The sequence below is a fragment of the Myotis davidii genome, unplaced genomic scaffold, assembly GCF_000327345.1.
Source record: "Myotis davidii unplaced genomic scaffold, ASM32734v1 scaffold449, whole genome shotgun sequence".
Lineage (NCBI taxonomy): Eukaryota > Metazoa > Chordata > Mammalia > Chiroptera > Vespertilionidae > Myotis > Myotis davidii.
The window spans coordinates 73411-87492 of record NW_006383007.1 but is presented as its reverse complement, the minus strand read 5'-3'; the positions used below and the strand labels follow the sequence as shown (position 1 = coordinate 87492).

The 14082-nt window shown below is 51.0% G+C and overlaps 1 protein-coding gene across 1 annotated transcript in view; it reads left to right on the top strand.

Moving 5' to 3' along the window:
• RIN3 (Ras and Rab interactor 3) overlaps positions 1 to 14082 on the top strand; it is an 88129-nt gene that overhangs the window by 9893 nt on the left and 64154 nt on the right. The gene's annotated exons all lie outside the window — the stretch shown is intronic.

Sequence of the window (14082 nt, the reverse complement as noted above, 5' to 3'; positions counted from 1 at the left end):
CCCCCCCCCCCGCAGGCCGGAGGGGTGTAGAATTAGAATCGGGGGAAGCTCTCAGCGCTGATGGGATTGGCAGGTCAGCATCAGTTTCCGCTCACTGTGTCGCTGCTTGCTGCCTGGCTTCCTGGAGGCCGCTGTGGAGTTTCCTCCTGTCAGCTCAGGCTGGAGAGAGGCAAGACATGGAGCAGGGACATCTGGGGCCCTGGGGCCTAGTGACAGCCCAGCACATACTCATGATCTCAGACAAGTCACTGAACCTCTCTGGGCCTCTGTTTTCTTGTCTGTCAAATGGGCACGGTATTCACCTCCTGCCTGTGCCGCAGGGCCTTCATGAGGGACAAGTGGGCCGGCGCTTCGAAAGACAAAACTCCTGTGTGTGCACAGGGCTGCCAGGGGCGGGCTTGCACCTCAGTGGGAAAATGTTTGGGGCCCCCCAATCCAGGGTGGGTTTGTGCCGAGACACAATGAGAGCATTTGGGCTTCCCCCTCCTCTCATGGGCCACGCCCTGTATTAAGGGCCCAAAAGCCTGTTAGAAGAATCTGAAGAATATGCCAAGTACCAGCTTAGATCCTCTTATAACTGGATCCAGGGTGTGTGGGCAGCTTTTTACTCTTAGTTAGCAATAGTGACAACAGTTAAAGAAAAGAAAATAGCCCTAGCCGGTTTGGCTCAGTGGATAAAGCATCGGCCTGCCAGCTGAAGGGTCACAGGTTCAATTCCGGTCAAGGGCACGTACCTCGGTTGCCAGCTCAATCCCTGGCCCCAATCAGGGCGCGTGCAGGATGCAACCAATCAATGTGTCTCTTTCACATTGATGTTTCTCTCTTTCCGTCTCTCATTTCCCCTCCACTCTCTCTAAAAATCAATGGGAAAATATCCTCGAGTGAGGATTAACCAAAAATAAATAATAATAATAAATAAAATATGTATTAAGTAATATATAAGTATTATAAGTACATAATATAAATACATTTATATAGTATATACTTAAGTAATTTATGTTTACATAACGAAATATTATATAAATACTTAAAAATATTTATTAAATACTAGAGGCCCGGTGAACAAAAATTTGTGCACTTGGGGGTAGGGGGGGTCCCTCAGCCCGGCCTGTGCCCTCTCACAGTCTGGGACCCCTCGGGGGATAACGACCTGCTGACTTAGGCCTGCTCCCGGGTAGCAGAGGGCAGGCCCAATCCCTAGGTGCAGCCCCTGGTTGGGCTCAGAGCAGGGCCAATTGGGGAGTTGGGGCGCCGCCCCTGTCATGCACAGAGCAGGGCCGATCAGGGGGTTGAGGAGCTCCCCCCTGTCACTCACAGAGTAGGGCCGATAGGGGAGTTAGGGCACCGCCCCCTGTCACACTCAGGGCAGGGCAGATGGGGAGGTTATGACTCTTCCCCATCACACACAGAGCAGGGCCCGTGGTGGGGGGCATTGGGGTGCCACCCTCTAACAGCCACAGAGCAGGGCCGATCAGGTGGTTGGGGCGCCGCCACTCTCATACTCAGGGCAGGGCCAATGGGGAGGTTATAGCTCTACCCTGTCACACACAGAGCAGGGCCTGTGGGGGGCGAGGGGGTTGTGGCCCCGCCCCCTGTCACACACAGAACTGCAGGGCGATCAGGGGATTTGGGCACTGCTCCCTGTCATGCTGATCCTGGTGCCGGGAGGCATATTACCCTTTTACTATATAGAATAGAGGCCTGGTGCATGGGTGGGGCTGGCTGGTTTGCCCTGAAGGGTGTCCTGGATCAGGGTGGGGGTCCCCACTGGGGTGTCTGGCCAGTCTGGCTGAGGGGCTGAGGGCTGTTTTCAGGCTGGGACTGAAGCTCCCAACCGCTCCTTTTTTTTTTTTTTTAAATTCTGGGCCAGCTTTAGCTCTGAAGCCTCGGCTGCTGAAAACAGGTTTCTGGCCTTTGTTTACTGTCTGTATTTGATACAATGTTGCGGTCCGGCCGGCTGAAGCTCCACTGATTAAAGCAGGTTTCTGGGGTTTTTTTAGCTTCTTTATTCGCAACATAGTTGCTTAGAGTTGCAGCTGAGAGGCCGTCAAGTCAGGCGGGGAATGTCGGAGTCCTCCGTCACTGAAGCAAGCAAGCCTCCCTGTTCGCATCAGCTGCCTGGCTGCCGGCCGCCATCTTGGCTGCACGTTAATTTGCATATCTCGGCCCTACTCTGAGTGACAGGGGGATTAGCCAATGGGAAGGGTAGCGGTCGTACGCCAATTACCATGTTTCTCTTTTATTAGTGTAGATTGTGGAAAGCTTGTTTCCTAAGAGGCACTTATGCCCGACACTGGGACTATGCCAAGATGAATAAGAGAGCCCTGGCTTCCGGGGTCTCCCAGTCTAATAGAGGGTGGGGTGTGGTGGGTGATAAAGGCAGACACCCACACCTGCTGTGCAGTGTGACAGGTGTGACTGCAAGGGGACCCCGGGCTGAGGGGCACAGAGGCCACAGATATCGAATGAATTCAAAGAGTCTGGAGGATTTGGCTAGAAATAAATGATAGAGATGCAGTCAACAGGCCAGGCAAAAACCCAGAAATGTTCCAAAGAAGAAAAAAAAGTTGAGAATTCTTACAATATAAAGCACATTCTTGAACATTATTGGCCCTGCGTTCTTAGCCCTAGCACTGCTCCAGGGCCATTACCGATGTCAGGTGACCTGGAGGATGGGAGCCAGGAGGTCTGGTCATGTCCAGTGGTCAGGATGATGTCATGTGGTCTGGCTGCGCGAGCCCTTCGGGAGAGCATCGGAAGGTTATCTGGAGGTCTGGTACGTGTGCAGATGTATGGCCAGGCTTCGATGCAGGACGGGAAAGTTCAAAACGTTTGCGTTCCAGGCTCGTTAGAACAAGAGTAGAATCGCTTCCTCATACCTCAGCCTGCTCGATTCTGGTAATTTAGCAGCTGGTCTACAGTGACTGTGTTTATTTCTTCAGCCAGTTCCTCACAGACCGTGGTGGGAAGGATTTGGGAGGGTGCCAGCAGGAGGGTCACAGGCTGGGTCCAAAGGCTAATTTTCTAGCTCGGGAGTTGGAGGAGACACTGAAGGAAGAGGTTGGTTCCCGCTCTTGGGGTCCCGGGTCCTTTCTATGGAGACCAGGACTCACGAAGAATGGGTAAAACAGAACTCACTCTTTTGTGTGCTCAACAGATTGTTATTAAGCATCTACTCTGTGTCAGGCACTGTCCTACCACTGGGGACACAGCGGGAAACAGCACCCAGTCCCTGATTCTCAGAGTTTAGATTGGGGTGGAGGGAGGAGACAACAAGGAAGCCATATTGGGTGGCTGTCAGTCAGATGGAGCCAGGCTACCCAGAACGTGGAGGTGGGAAGATCAGCCAGCTGCAGGGATAATGATAAAAAGGTGTAATGGCTTAAGCATAGAAGAGGCTAGTTTCCCACTCATGTGCACAATTCCTGGTCTGCGGGTAAGGCTCAGGGATCCTGGCTGATGGAGGCCCTGCCACCTTCAGCACCTTCCAGTTTCCCATGGTTGACTCTACCCAATAGGCTGGAAGGGGAAACCGCCTGGAGGAGGCTTGTGGGCGGATTTACCAAGTCCAGGAAGTGTTACCTGTGCTTGTATTCCATTGGCTAGAACCAGTCATGTGACCATACCTAACTGCAAGGGAGACTGGGAAATGTGGTCCAGCCGTGTGTACAGGCAGAAGCAGAGGGCCTGGATTTTGGTGAACTGCTAGAGTCTAAGGTTACAGAGTGTGTAAGGTTGTTAATTTATATAGCAAACCTTAGTAACCCCACATCCTGCAGTGTCCAGCAGGAAAGAAAGTGTAGGAATCTCAAAGAGGAAAGAAACAATGTCATAGCCCCCCCAAGAGCAAATATCTAGCACCCTCTACCGACTGCAGGAGGAGTGAAGTTGTTTGGGGCACCTATTGCTCTCCAAGAACCCTCTCTCTGACGGTCTCAGCAGGTGCCTCTGGGGCTGCAGACACCCTGGGTGCTCTCTTGAGGTCATGGGAGAGGGACAGACATGAGCCTATCTGCTTGTGGACTTGTGTAGTCCTGCCTCTTGATGGGAGTAACCAGGCTTTGGGAACTGACCTAGACACTAGTTAGCTACTACAATCCTTTAGAAACCCAACGGCCAAATGCACGTTAAATTTTAACACCGACATTAGGAAAGTAGCTGGAACTGGGGAGTAGTGTTGGGCTGAGTCTGTTACACACCAACATGTGCTCTAGAAGTTCAAGGGGGGAGCATGGTTCAAGGTCGGGCTGATTGGGAAGGCTTCTCGGAGGAAGAGGGAATGGGGCTGCACCTATGGAGAGTCTGGAAGTTCTGCTCTTCTCCTTTGCCCCGCTTCTTCTTTCCCATCTCTCTGCCCCAGCCTCCAGGGCAATCCCTTCTAGGTGCCTCCAACCCAATCCACCCCACAGCTGCCCCGGCCTCTTGGAGCTTCATCAGAAAGCATGCACAAGCCTGCTCAATGGGACCAGGACACCGTGTCTGGTGGCATGTCTCATTTCTGATTAGGAGACCAGAGGACAAACCAGGGCACTTAGAAATGGAGGCAGCTTACTTCTCTGGGTTTGCGACTTCCTCCCAGAGCCATGTGGTAGAATCTCAGTTTCCATTTTTAAAAAAATATATTGTTATTGATTTCAGAGAGGAAGGGAGAGGGAGAAAGAGGTAGAAATATCAATGATGAGAGAGAATCATTGATCGACTGCAACCATGGCCAGCCAGGCTCATTTTCCGTTTTTAAACTTTTAAAAAGTTCAGCACCCTGCTTTGCTGAAAAGACTATCAACGCCCAAACCAAAAATCCTTTATGTAACATAACTCTTCTAATCTTGATTCGTGTCCATTCACTGTAACTACACAGATGTTGTCTATAGGTTTGTACGTGTTTTGTTTTGCTCTTTCTTTATGTTACTTCACTGCTCCCCATACGTCTGATCCCTGAGGTCTCCCCTGCCCCAAACCCAGACAACAGCAGGAGAGCAGCAGGTAATGGGGATCTTTGCCATGTTGCTTCGCTGAGCCTACCTTTATCCTTGTCTTCCTGTTCGGTGGTTTCCTCCCCAGCATCATGCTGGGGCACAGCCTGTGTTGGAACCCAGGGCTGCTTTTACTACCTGTGTGACTTTGGGCACCAAGTTCCTGCAATGGGAATGATAGCGGTGCCTCCCCCGGAGGGTGCAGGAAGGAGTTAGTGTGTCTGAAGTGCCTAGGGCCCTAGCCAGTTTGGCTCAGTGGATAATCTTTCTATCCCTTCCTCTCTAAAATCAAGCAATCAATCCATAATAAATAAATAAATAAATAAATAAAGTGCTTAGGACAGGGAGCCTCTCTCCACTTGGTAGATGGGATGCTGCCTGATTCATGAATCGCTCAATAAAGCCAATTAGATCTTTTAAAGAAAAGATAATAAAGTGCTTAAGATAGTACGGAGAACAATAAAAGTTAGTGTTTGGTGTTGTTGTTGTTGTTGTTAATCCTCCTGCAGGATTAAGCCAAAAGGAGGAGTGGAATGAGCCTACTACACACGTGGTTCCAGGGCTCTGGGTAAGTCCTAGCATGTACTCGGGGACTACTTTGTGGTCCCTCTTGGGAGAAGGAAGCCATTAGCCTCCGAGTCCTCCTGCGGCTCTGGTGGCTGCAGTGAGGGGCAGCCTGAGGAGGAAGTGGGCAGGGAAAGGCCCAGGGCCTAGAACTGGGGCCTTTTGTTGGGATTCCCCACCCAAAGCTGAGGCCAAGGAAGGAGACAAGGGGATCCCCCAAAAGTGGGTGGTCAGTGTCATCTGTGGCCCCGCTCTGTTTGCTCTGAGGGAGAAAGACTCCCCTGGACCACCTCTATGAGTCTGTGTGCTTGGATTGCCTCTGGTTCCTTGTTCAGAGTTTCTTTGCAAAACCCTGAAGCAGTCAGCTCAGACTAGTTATGCCGCAATAACAAACACCCTAAACTACAGTGGCTTGCGCGCAGGTCTGTATACACAGAGAGTAGCACGAGTTCTGTTTTTCTCTCATGTTACATGTCAGCTGAGGCTCTTTATAAAAAAGTCTTCATTCTGCAATTGGGGCTGAAAGAGCAGCTCAGGTAAGTGCCCTGACTGGGAATCAAACCTTGACCTCCTGGTTCATAGGTCAGTGTTCAACTACTGAGCCACACTGGCCGGGCAGGGGCACCTTTTAAACCAAGGAGGGGGAAATGCTAGCTGAATCCTCCTGCAGTAGAGATCTGTATGTATGGGCCGCTCAAGAGTGTCACCCAGAATGACTTGGAAGTCCACACGGGAACATTGCATTGGTGCTCTTGGGTTTGACCCCTTCACCAGCTGACCCATTATCCTAGAGCAGTGATGGCGAACCTTTTGAGCTCGGCGTGTCAGCATTTTGAAAAAACCTAACTTAACTCTGGTGCCGTGTCACATATAGGAATTTTTTGATATTTGCAACCATAGTAAAACAAAGATTTATAATTTTGATATTTATTTTATGTATTTAAATGTCATTTAACAAAGAAAAATCAACCAAAAAAATGAGTTCACGTGTCACCTCTGACACACGTGTCATAGGTTCACCATCACTGTCCTAGAGTGATATTTACACCTGCATTTGCACCAAAATGTCTTAAATCCAAAAAAAAAAAAAAGAAAAAAAAAAAAAAAAAAAAAAAAAGGTAAGGAACGTTTATTAAAGTCGGGTTGGAATGGAGAAGGCAGCTCTTTCTGTGTTAGCAGGGGCGGTGGGTTTGGCACTCTTGTCAATGCCAGCCTCTTTGGAGAGCATGAGCTTTGGAAAGGCAGGCAGTTCCAGGTCTGTCTCTGTCCTGGTCTCTGTCACCTGACTGTCCGCCTTCCCCCTTGGCCTGGGTCTTAGGGTTAGAAAACCTGCATTTGTATTCGGTTCTGCTGCTTAACCGAAGCAAGTGGTTTGACTTCAGGGCCTCACTGTCATCCACCACAAATGGGTTAGTGATGCCTCCAAAGGAACTGTTATGAGAAACTGATAAGAAATCATGTGAACATATTGAAAACCTGGCAGACATGCAAGAGTGAGCTGAATACTGCGACATGCGTGGATTTGTGAATATATGTAGCTAGCATCCGTGGAGCCCTGGGCTGCAATAAGACCAGGTTCTACTCTTAAAAGGCTCACTTGGGTAGCTGAGAAGATTGGGGCAAGAATGGAAGAAACGAGGGAAAGCTTTTACAAGTGCTTTGTGGCTCTCATGGGTCCCTGTGTGGAGGCTCGGCTGGTCCTGGGAGGATTACCCCACATCTAGGACTTGTAAGGAGATGTTTCTAGGGAACTTAGCTTTGGGTTGGTTTATTTTTCCCAAAAGGAGAAGCCAGTTGTTACCTCCAAGATTAATTTTGCTTGGGGAGTTTCCAGGCAGCTTCCCCAGGCTGAAGAGTGAGCAGCTTTAGGGTCAGTGTGAGCTTTGCAAAGCCAGGGGTAAGTGCCAATGAATTGGGTTCTAATATGGTTCCCGCGGTAGCTTGCTACATGACTTTAAGCAAGTCACTCAGTGTCTCTGGGCATCCCGACCTCACCCAGCAAGAGATGGATACAAAATGCCCTGGAAATGCAAAAAGTTAAAGATAAAGAGAATCTTAAAAGCAGCAAGAGAAAAGCAGTTAGCTACCTACAAGAGAGCTCGCATAAGACTATCAGCTGATTTCTCAACAGAAACTTTGCAGGCCAGAAGGGAACGGCAAGAAATATTCAAAGTGATGAAAAGCAAGGACCTACAACCCAGATTACTCTACCCAGAAAAGCTCTCATTTAGAATCAAAGGACATATAACGAGCTTCACAGACAAGAAAAAACTAAAGGAGTTCATCACCATCAGACCAGTATTTCATGAAATGTTAAAATGTTTTCTTTAAGAAGAAAGAAAAAAAAAAGATGAAAAAATATGAACAATAAAATGGCAATAAATATATATATATCAACAATTGAATCTAAAAAAACAAAATAAATGAACAAGCAGAACAGAAACAGACTCATAGATACAGAGAATATTTTGATGGTTGCCAGATGGGAAGGGGGTCGGTGGGGGAGAAGGGGCGGTGAAAATGGTGGAGGGATTAAGAAGTACAAATTGGTAGTTACAGAACATTTATGGGGATGTAAAGTACAAAACAGGGAACATAGTCAATAATATCCTGAAAATTATGTATGCTGTCAGGTGGGTATGAGATTTACCACTTAGCGCGTTATGTAATGTCTAATCACTGGGTGTACACTGAAACTAATATAATAAAAAAATGCCTTGGAAGGATGAAGGCCCACACGGAGAAGGTGCTGTTCTTCATTTACTTGACCCAGGCACCTGGATTATAAAGCCTCGCCACCGCCAAGGAAAATACAGGATGCTCAGTGCCCAGGGAGCCCACCCGGCCTCCTGGGAAGTCCTGTTATTATGCCTGTCCCATCAACTTCTCCTTTCTGCCCAAACTACTCAAAGAAGCAGTCAGAGGTGAGGCCTTCTGGAAAGTTCTGTAGAAATGGACTGTTATCTTTGCAGCTCTTTGTGTCCATCTCTGTCCTTTGTGTCCTTATCTGTCGAGAATCAATGATTAGTCTGTGCGGCTTTGACCAGCAGTCCTGATCCTGTTACATACCTTTTGTTGTGCTTGTTGCTGTCTTGGCCTTGGTTTGCACAGTGGAAATTTTTAGGGAACTTGCCAGGCAAAACTTCCCCTGCTGGGATGTTCCTTTACTGTAGTCATTGTTGCCAGCCCAGGCAGCCCACAGGGCAGACCCAGTTCCCCACTAACTAGGCCTTCCTTACCCATGCCATTCTATCCAGCCTTCCCCAGTTATTGGGGACCCACTGTGTACCAGGCACGGGTGGCTTCCATAGAATCTGTCCCTCTGGTCCTCACCACAGCCCTAGGAAGCAGGTGCCAGGACCCCCATTTTAACTGAGGAAATTGTCCCCAAGGGGGGAACTGGGCTTGAACCGGGGCTGTTAACTCCACTTACACCTGGGCCAGGTGCTTTCTTAGCTGGTCTTGCATGGCCCTTATGCACGTGGCTCTCCAAGTCAGAGGAGATGGAGGATGCCAGAGAGGGAGGTAGAGCAGTGATCAAATACACAGAAGAACTCCAGAGTTACCCTGGCATCAGAGGCCTAAGCTAAGATTACACCCCAGGGCTCCATGTGCATTGCAAAGTACCAGAGCTGGACAGAGAGGTGGCAGACAGGGACTGATGGCTTCAACAGGTGAGGGGGGGCCTCGAGAGTCAGTGAGGTCACCAGAGCTTCAAGTCTCTTAATGATTCTGGCTCTCTTGTTATTGTTGTTGTCATCAGTATTACAGATGTCCCCCAATCCTCCCCTTTTTCCCACCACCACACAACCCCTGCCCCACCCCGGTCTTCCCCCACTATTGTCTGTGTCCATGGGTTATGCATATATGCATATATGATCTTTGGTGAATCTCTTCCACTCCCCTCCCCACTGATCTCTGTTATTCTGTTCCATGCATCCATACCTCTGGACCTATTCCGTTCATCAGTTTATTTGGTTGATTAGATTCCACATTTAAGTGAGATCATATGTTGCTTGTCTTTCTCTAACTGGCTTATTTCGCTTAGCATAGTAGTCTCCAGGTCCTTCCATGCTGTCGAAAAGGGTGATGGTTCTTGCTTTTAAGGACCATCTCAAAGTGGACTTGTCTCTGAGCTGTGGCTTTCATGGCATCCCAGAGCTGGCTCGTTTCAGCCCGCGAGAGTTCATTGTGCCCCTCTCTCCCCCCTGTCAGCCTGGCAGGAGTATTTACATTATGGAAATTGGCAAATGCTGTAAATTGGGGCTTTCTCTCTGGAGAGCCTGTTGCTAACCATGTCCCAGTACCCCACTGCTGATTCCTCGTCTGTAAAGTGGACAGTAATGCCCACCTTATGGAATCATTGGGAGGTGACGTATGGGTGAGCGTTTTGCAAACTAAAGCGTGATGTGTGTGTAGAGATGATGTAGGCATTCGTATGTTATTATAATTTTTACATGAAAAGATGTATCTTTAGGAAAAGGGGGGGCTGTATCTTTGCAGAAACATGAAATAAATTGAATCAGGGAGAGGTATGACAGGTGTAGTGTAGGCCCCCAGAGAAATCATGGGATGACATTTGAGTCCTAGATAGAAACACTATCGTGTGGCAGATAAAAGTGGCTATACTTTCATTGACACTCTTCCCATCAGGAGGTGAAGGCTGTAGTCCCTCCCCTTGAATCTGGGTGGCCTGGGACTGCTGTGGCCAATAGGATAAGATGAAATGATACTATGCCAGGTCTGTGTGCACCTTTTAGGAGAACTGGCAGCCTCTTCTTGGACTCTGGGAGCCTGAGTTGCCATGTAAGAAGTCCAGTGATGGAGCGACCACCTGGAGAGGCTCCAACACTATATGGAGAGGGAGGGAGTCCCAAGGGGGCCCGGCTAAGGCTAGTCTTCTGCTGTCCTGCCAAGGCGCCGGGTGAAGGCTTCTGGACCCTGTGGACTAGAACAGTCCCCACCTGAATGCCACCCAGCGACCGAGTCAGTGCCACGAGGAGCAGAAGAGTCTCCCGGCTGAGCTCCGCAGGGGCTTCTGAATCTCGGCGCCTGGGCGTGTGGGGTGGGGTCATCCTGTGCTGTGGCGGCTGTCCTGCGCACCGTGGGATATTTAGCAGCATCGCTGGCCTCTGCCTATTAGTAGTGTCACCCTCTCCCCCAGATATGACAACCTAAAATATCTCCACACTCCCAGCTGTGCCCTGGGGGCAAATGTGCTCCTGGATGAGAGCATCACTCAGGGCTCTGCCGTCCAGGGTGGCAGCCACGCGCTGCATGGGGCTGTTGAACCCTTGCGATGTGGTGAGTTCGAACTAAGATATGCTGTTAGTGTAAAAACACACCAGATTTGAACACTGAGTGTGAGAAAAGGAACATAAAGCGCCTCATTATGTTTATGGTTCGTTGAAGTGATGATATTTTGGATATCTCGGGTTAAATAGAATATACGATGGAGATTAATGTCACCTATTCTCTGTTTACTGTCTCTGATGTGACTGTGAGAACACTGAACATTGAACGTGGAGCCCTCATCATATTTCCACTAGGCAGGAGGGCCTAGAGAACGGCAGCTTGTGTGCTGGGTGAGAGCATGGACCGCGGAGTCAGGCTTGCTCACGGTCACGTCCTGGCATCATTGCTCCCCAGCTCTGTGACGGATAGAAAGCCACTTAACCTGTCTGTGTCTCACAGCTCATAAGTGGCGGTTACTTGCTTCTAAACCTCAGATCAAAGTTCCCAGACTCTGGGGTGGGACAAACTTTGTAAGATCCTGACATTGAAGGTGGGTTGTTTTCTGGGTTATTATGGAACCCAATTCTGGGTTTTTCTTTTTTTAAATATTTTTATTGATTTCAGAGAGCAAGGGAGAGGGAGAGAGAGATAGAAATATCCATGATAAGAGAGAATCATTGATTGGCTGCCTCCTACATGCCCCACACTGGGGATCGAGCCCGCGACCCTGGGCATGTGCCCTGACCGGGAATCGAACCGTGATCTCCTGGTTCCTAGGTGGATGCTCAACCACGGAGGCCTGCAGGCACGATGGGTCCTCCTGGGGCACTCAGAGCTGTTCTCACCATCAGGAGGTGCCCTGGGCCACCTCCCTTTCCTGTTTCTGCTCCCAAGAGAGCAAAGTGCTTCTTCATGACCGTACAGGCAAAGGCACCGCCTCGCCCCGCAGTGTGAGCGGAGGGACTGGCTGTCAGTTCCCTGTGGGTAGTTCAGTGCCCCCATTGGACCGGCATGGCGGGTGGGGATGAATGGCAGGCCCCTGCTCCGCGTCTCCTCCTCCGCCCTCCCAGGTTCTTCTCCCAGCACCTCCCTGTCTCCTTGCACTTTATTTAGTCTCTCCTGACACTTGGCAATTCACACGTCTGTCTAATGCCTCCCCTTCTGTTTGGCATTGGACCTATAAATAGTTCCCAGGCAGAGTCCTGTCTGCTTGTGGCAGTTTATTCTGTCCTGTTCCTGGACTCCTCAGCTCTGCATCGCTAAATATGGAAGCGGGGAGAGAGAGAGAGAGAGAGAGAGAGAGGCTTTCATGACAGCTGGGACAGCGTGGTGGCAGCTGCTGCAGACATGACTGCCAACCTGGGGTCGGACTGGTGCTTGCAACAGCACCAAGGCTGTGAGGCATGTGGTGTGGTCCAGGCAGGTCCTGGGATGGTGGGAAGAAGGCAGGCCTGGCCCCTGCTCTCCGAGAGCTTCATTCAGGGCCAGAGGTGGGCCTGTGAGCGCATTGGGATGGGGTGAATCATGCTCTCTGGTGGGGTGAGCCCAGCGCCGGGGCCTGAGAGAGATTCTGGGAGTTCTGCCCGAGAGGGCTTCTCCAAGGGGAGCACAGGGCCTGCCCAGGACAGGGGAGATGTGTGGGAAGATGGGAGGCGTCTCTTTTAGCCAAACAGTGAGGCAGGGACAGGATGAGAGCAACCCAGGGTGAGGCACGGGGACTCCCTCCCTTCATCCCATGCCCTGCCTTGTCTCCTTTACCCCACACCTCCTCTCCTGATCAAAGGCCACCCCCAGGCTATGACTGTGGGTCTAGGGCCAGTTACTTAACCTCTCTAAGCCTCCATTTCCTTGCCTGTAATTGAAGATAATGGATGATTCAAAATATAGAGACTGGTACACAGTAGACATGGTAAATGGCAGATGGTATTATGATTATTATTAGTGTTGTTATTAAAGCTTGACAACAGTAACCCACCACTATTCATCAGGAGGCTCAGAGCCCATGCTGGGGAGCTGGGAGGAGGGGATACAGCAGTCGGAATCTAGATTCCAGAGAGACCAGGGTCAAACTCTGGGAAGCGCCCAGACTCACACTCTCTCACCGCACGATGACACACCTTCTCTGCGCCTCAGTTTCCCCATCTGTGTGGTGGGAGAGGCTGGACCACAGGGGTCTCTCGGGCCCTTTGGTTCTGCTTTCGGTGGTTTCCCGTCCACTGGGAGGGGCATTTGGGTGTGGTTGGGTGTCCAGTCTGAGCAAACTCGGAGTGTGGCACAGAACTCAGTGAAAAGCCATTGCTGCCTTTTTCGTCCTGAGATTTTTAAGATGTAATCAAGAGGCGACTGCGCTTTATGCCAACCACGACCGGCAACGATGGCCATGACTCATGCCCAGGGCTGCCATGGATGGCTGCACAGCCATGCTGCCCAGAGAGCCTGGGAGGTGAGCTGAGTTGGGGTGGGGGGGACACCCAGCTGGGGTTCCACTTGTCAGGTTGTGCATTTCCGTGCCGGGCAGCCGTCCTCTGGACCAGGAGGCATTCCTCTGCTCCTTGGACAAACCTGCAACAGGGCGCTGGCAGCACCTAGAAGCGGCTCCCTGCTTGGAGCTTTCATGACGGCGGCCAGGTCCTCCCTGTGCCTTTCCCACCTGCACAGGAGGTCCTGCAGCTGGTCCCGCCCCGGGGCCTGTGGTTGGTGGAGGAGACGGACAGAGGGCAGGACTTCAGGGCTGGAGGTGGGTGGGCCTTTACAGAAATAGGCTCCGCAGGCTGGTAGCACAGTGAGGGCTGCAGGGCCGGCCAGGGAGGCAGGGGTCCAGGTGCCCACCTGGCCTGTCGGTCAGTGACAGCCCAGGAGAGAGAGGGGGCTGATCCCAGCACATTTTCAAGTCAGCGTTTTCTCCCCGCTCCCTGAACCCTAACTCGCCCCCTTCCCTTTACTCCCCACCCCCGCCCCAGCCCTTCCAGACCTCGGTTATCTTTTCACTCGGAGCCTCAGCTCAAGGAGGTGGAGGGGCCTTGGGCCTCGGTCACCCTTATCCTCACCTGCAGGCAGGGGAAGCAGGTGGCAGAGTCCAGGTCTTTGATCTCAGGGCATGTGATGGGCGGAGCTGGCAGCCGCCCCTGGTCAGCCCTGTCCAGGCTTGGGCTTTGCCCGGAGCAGGAACAAGTCCGTGTGCCAGTCTTTGTGTGGCTGCCCAGAGAACACAGGAGACCTGCTGCCCGGCGTGGGGCCGGTGGGTTTCTCATGTCTCCTGGCACCGTCTGCCGTGGGCGGGAACCGATGGCAGAAGCCCGAGTCTAGCAGC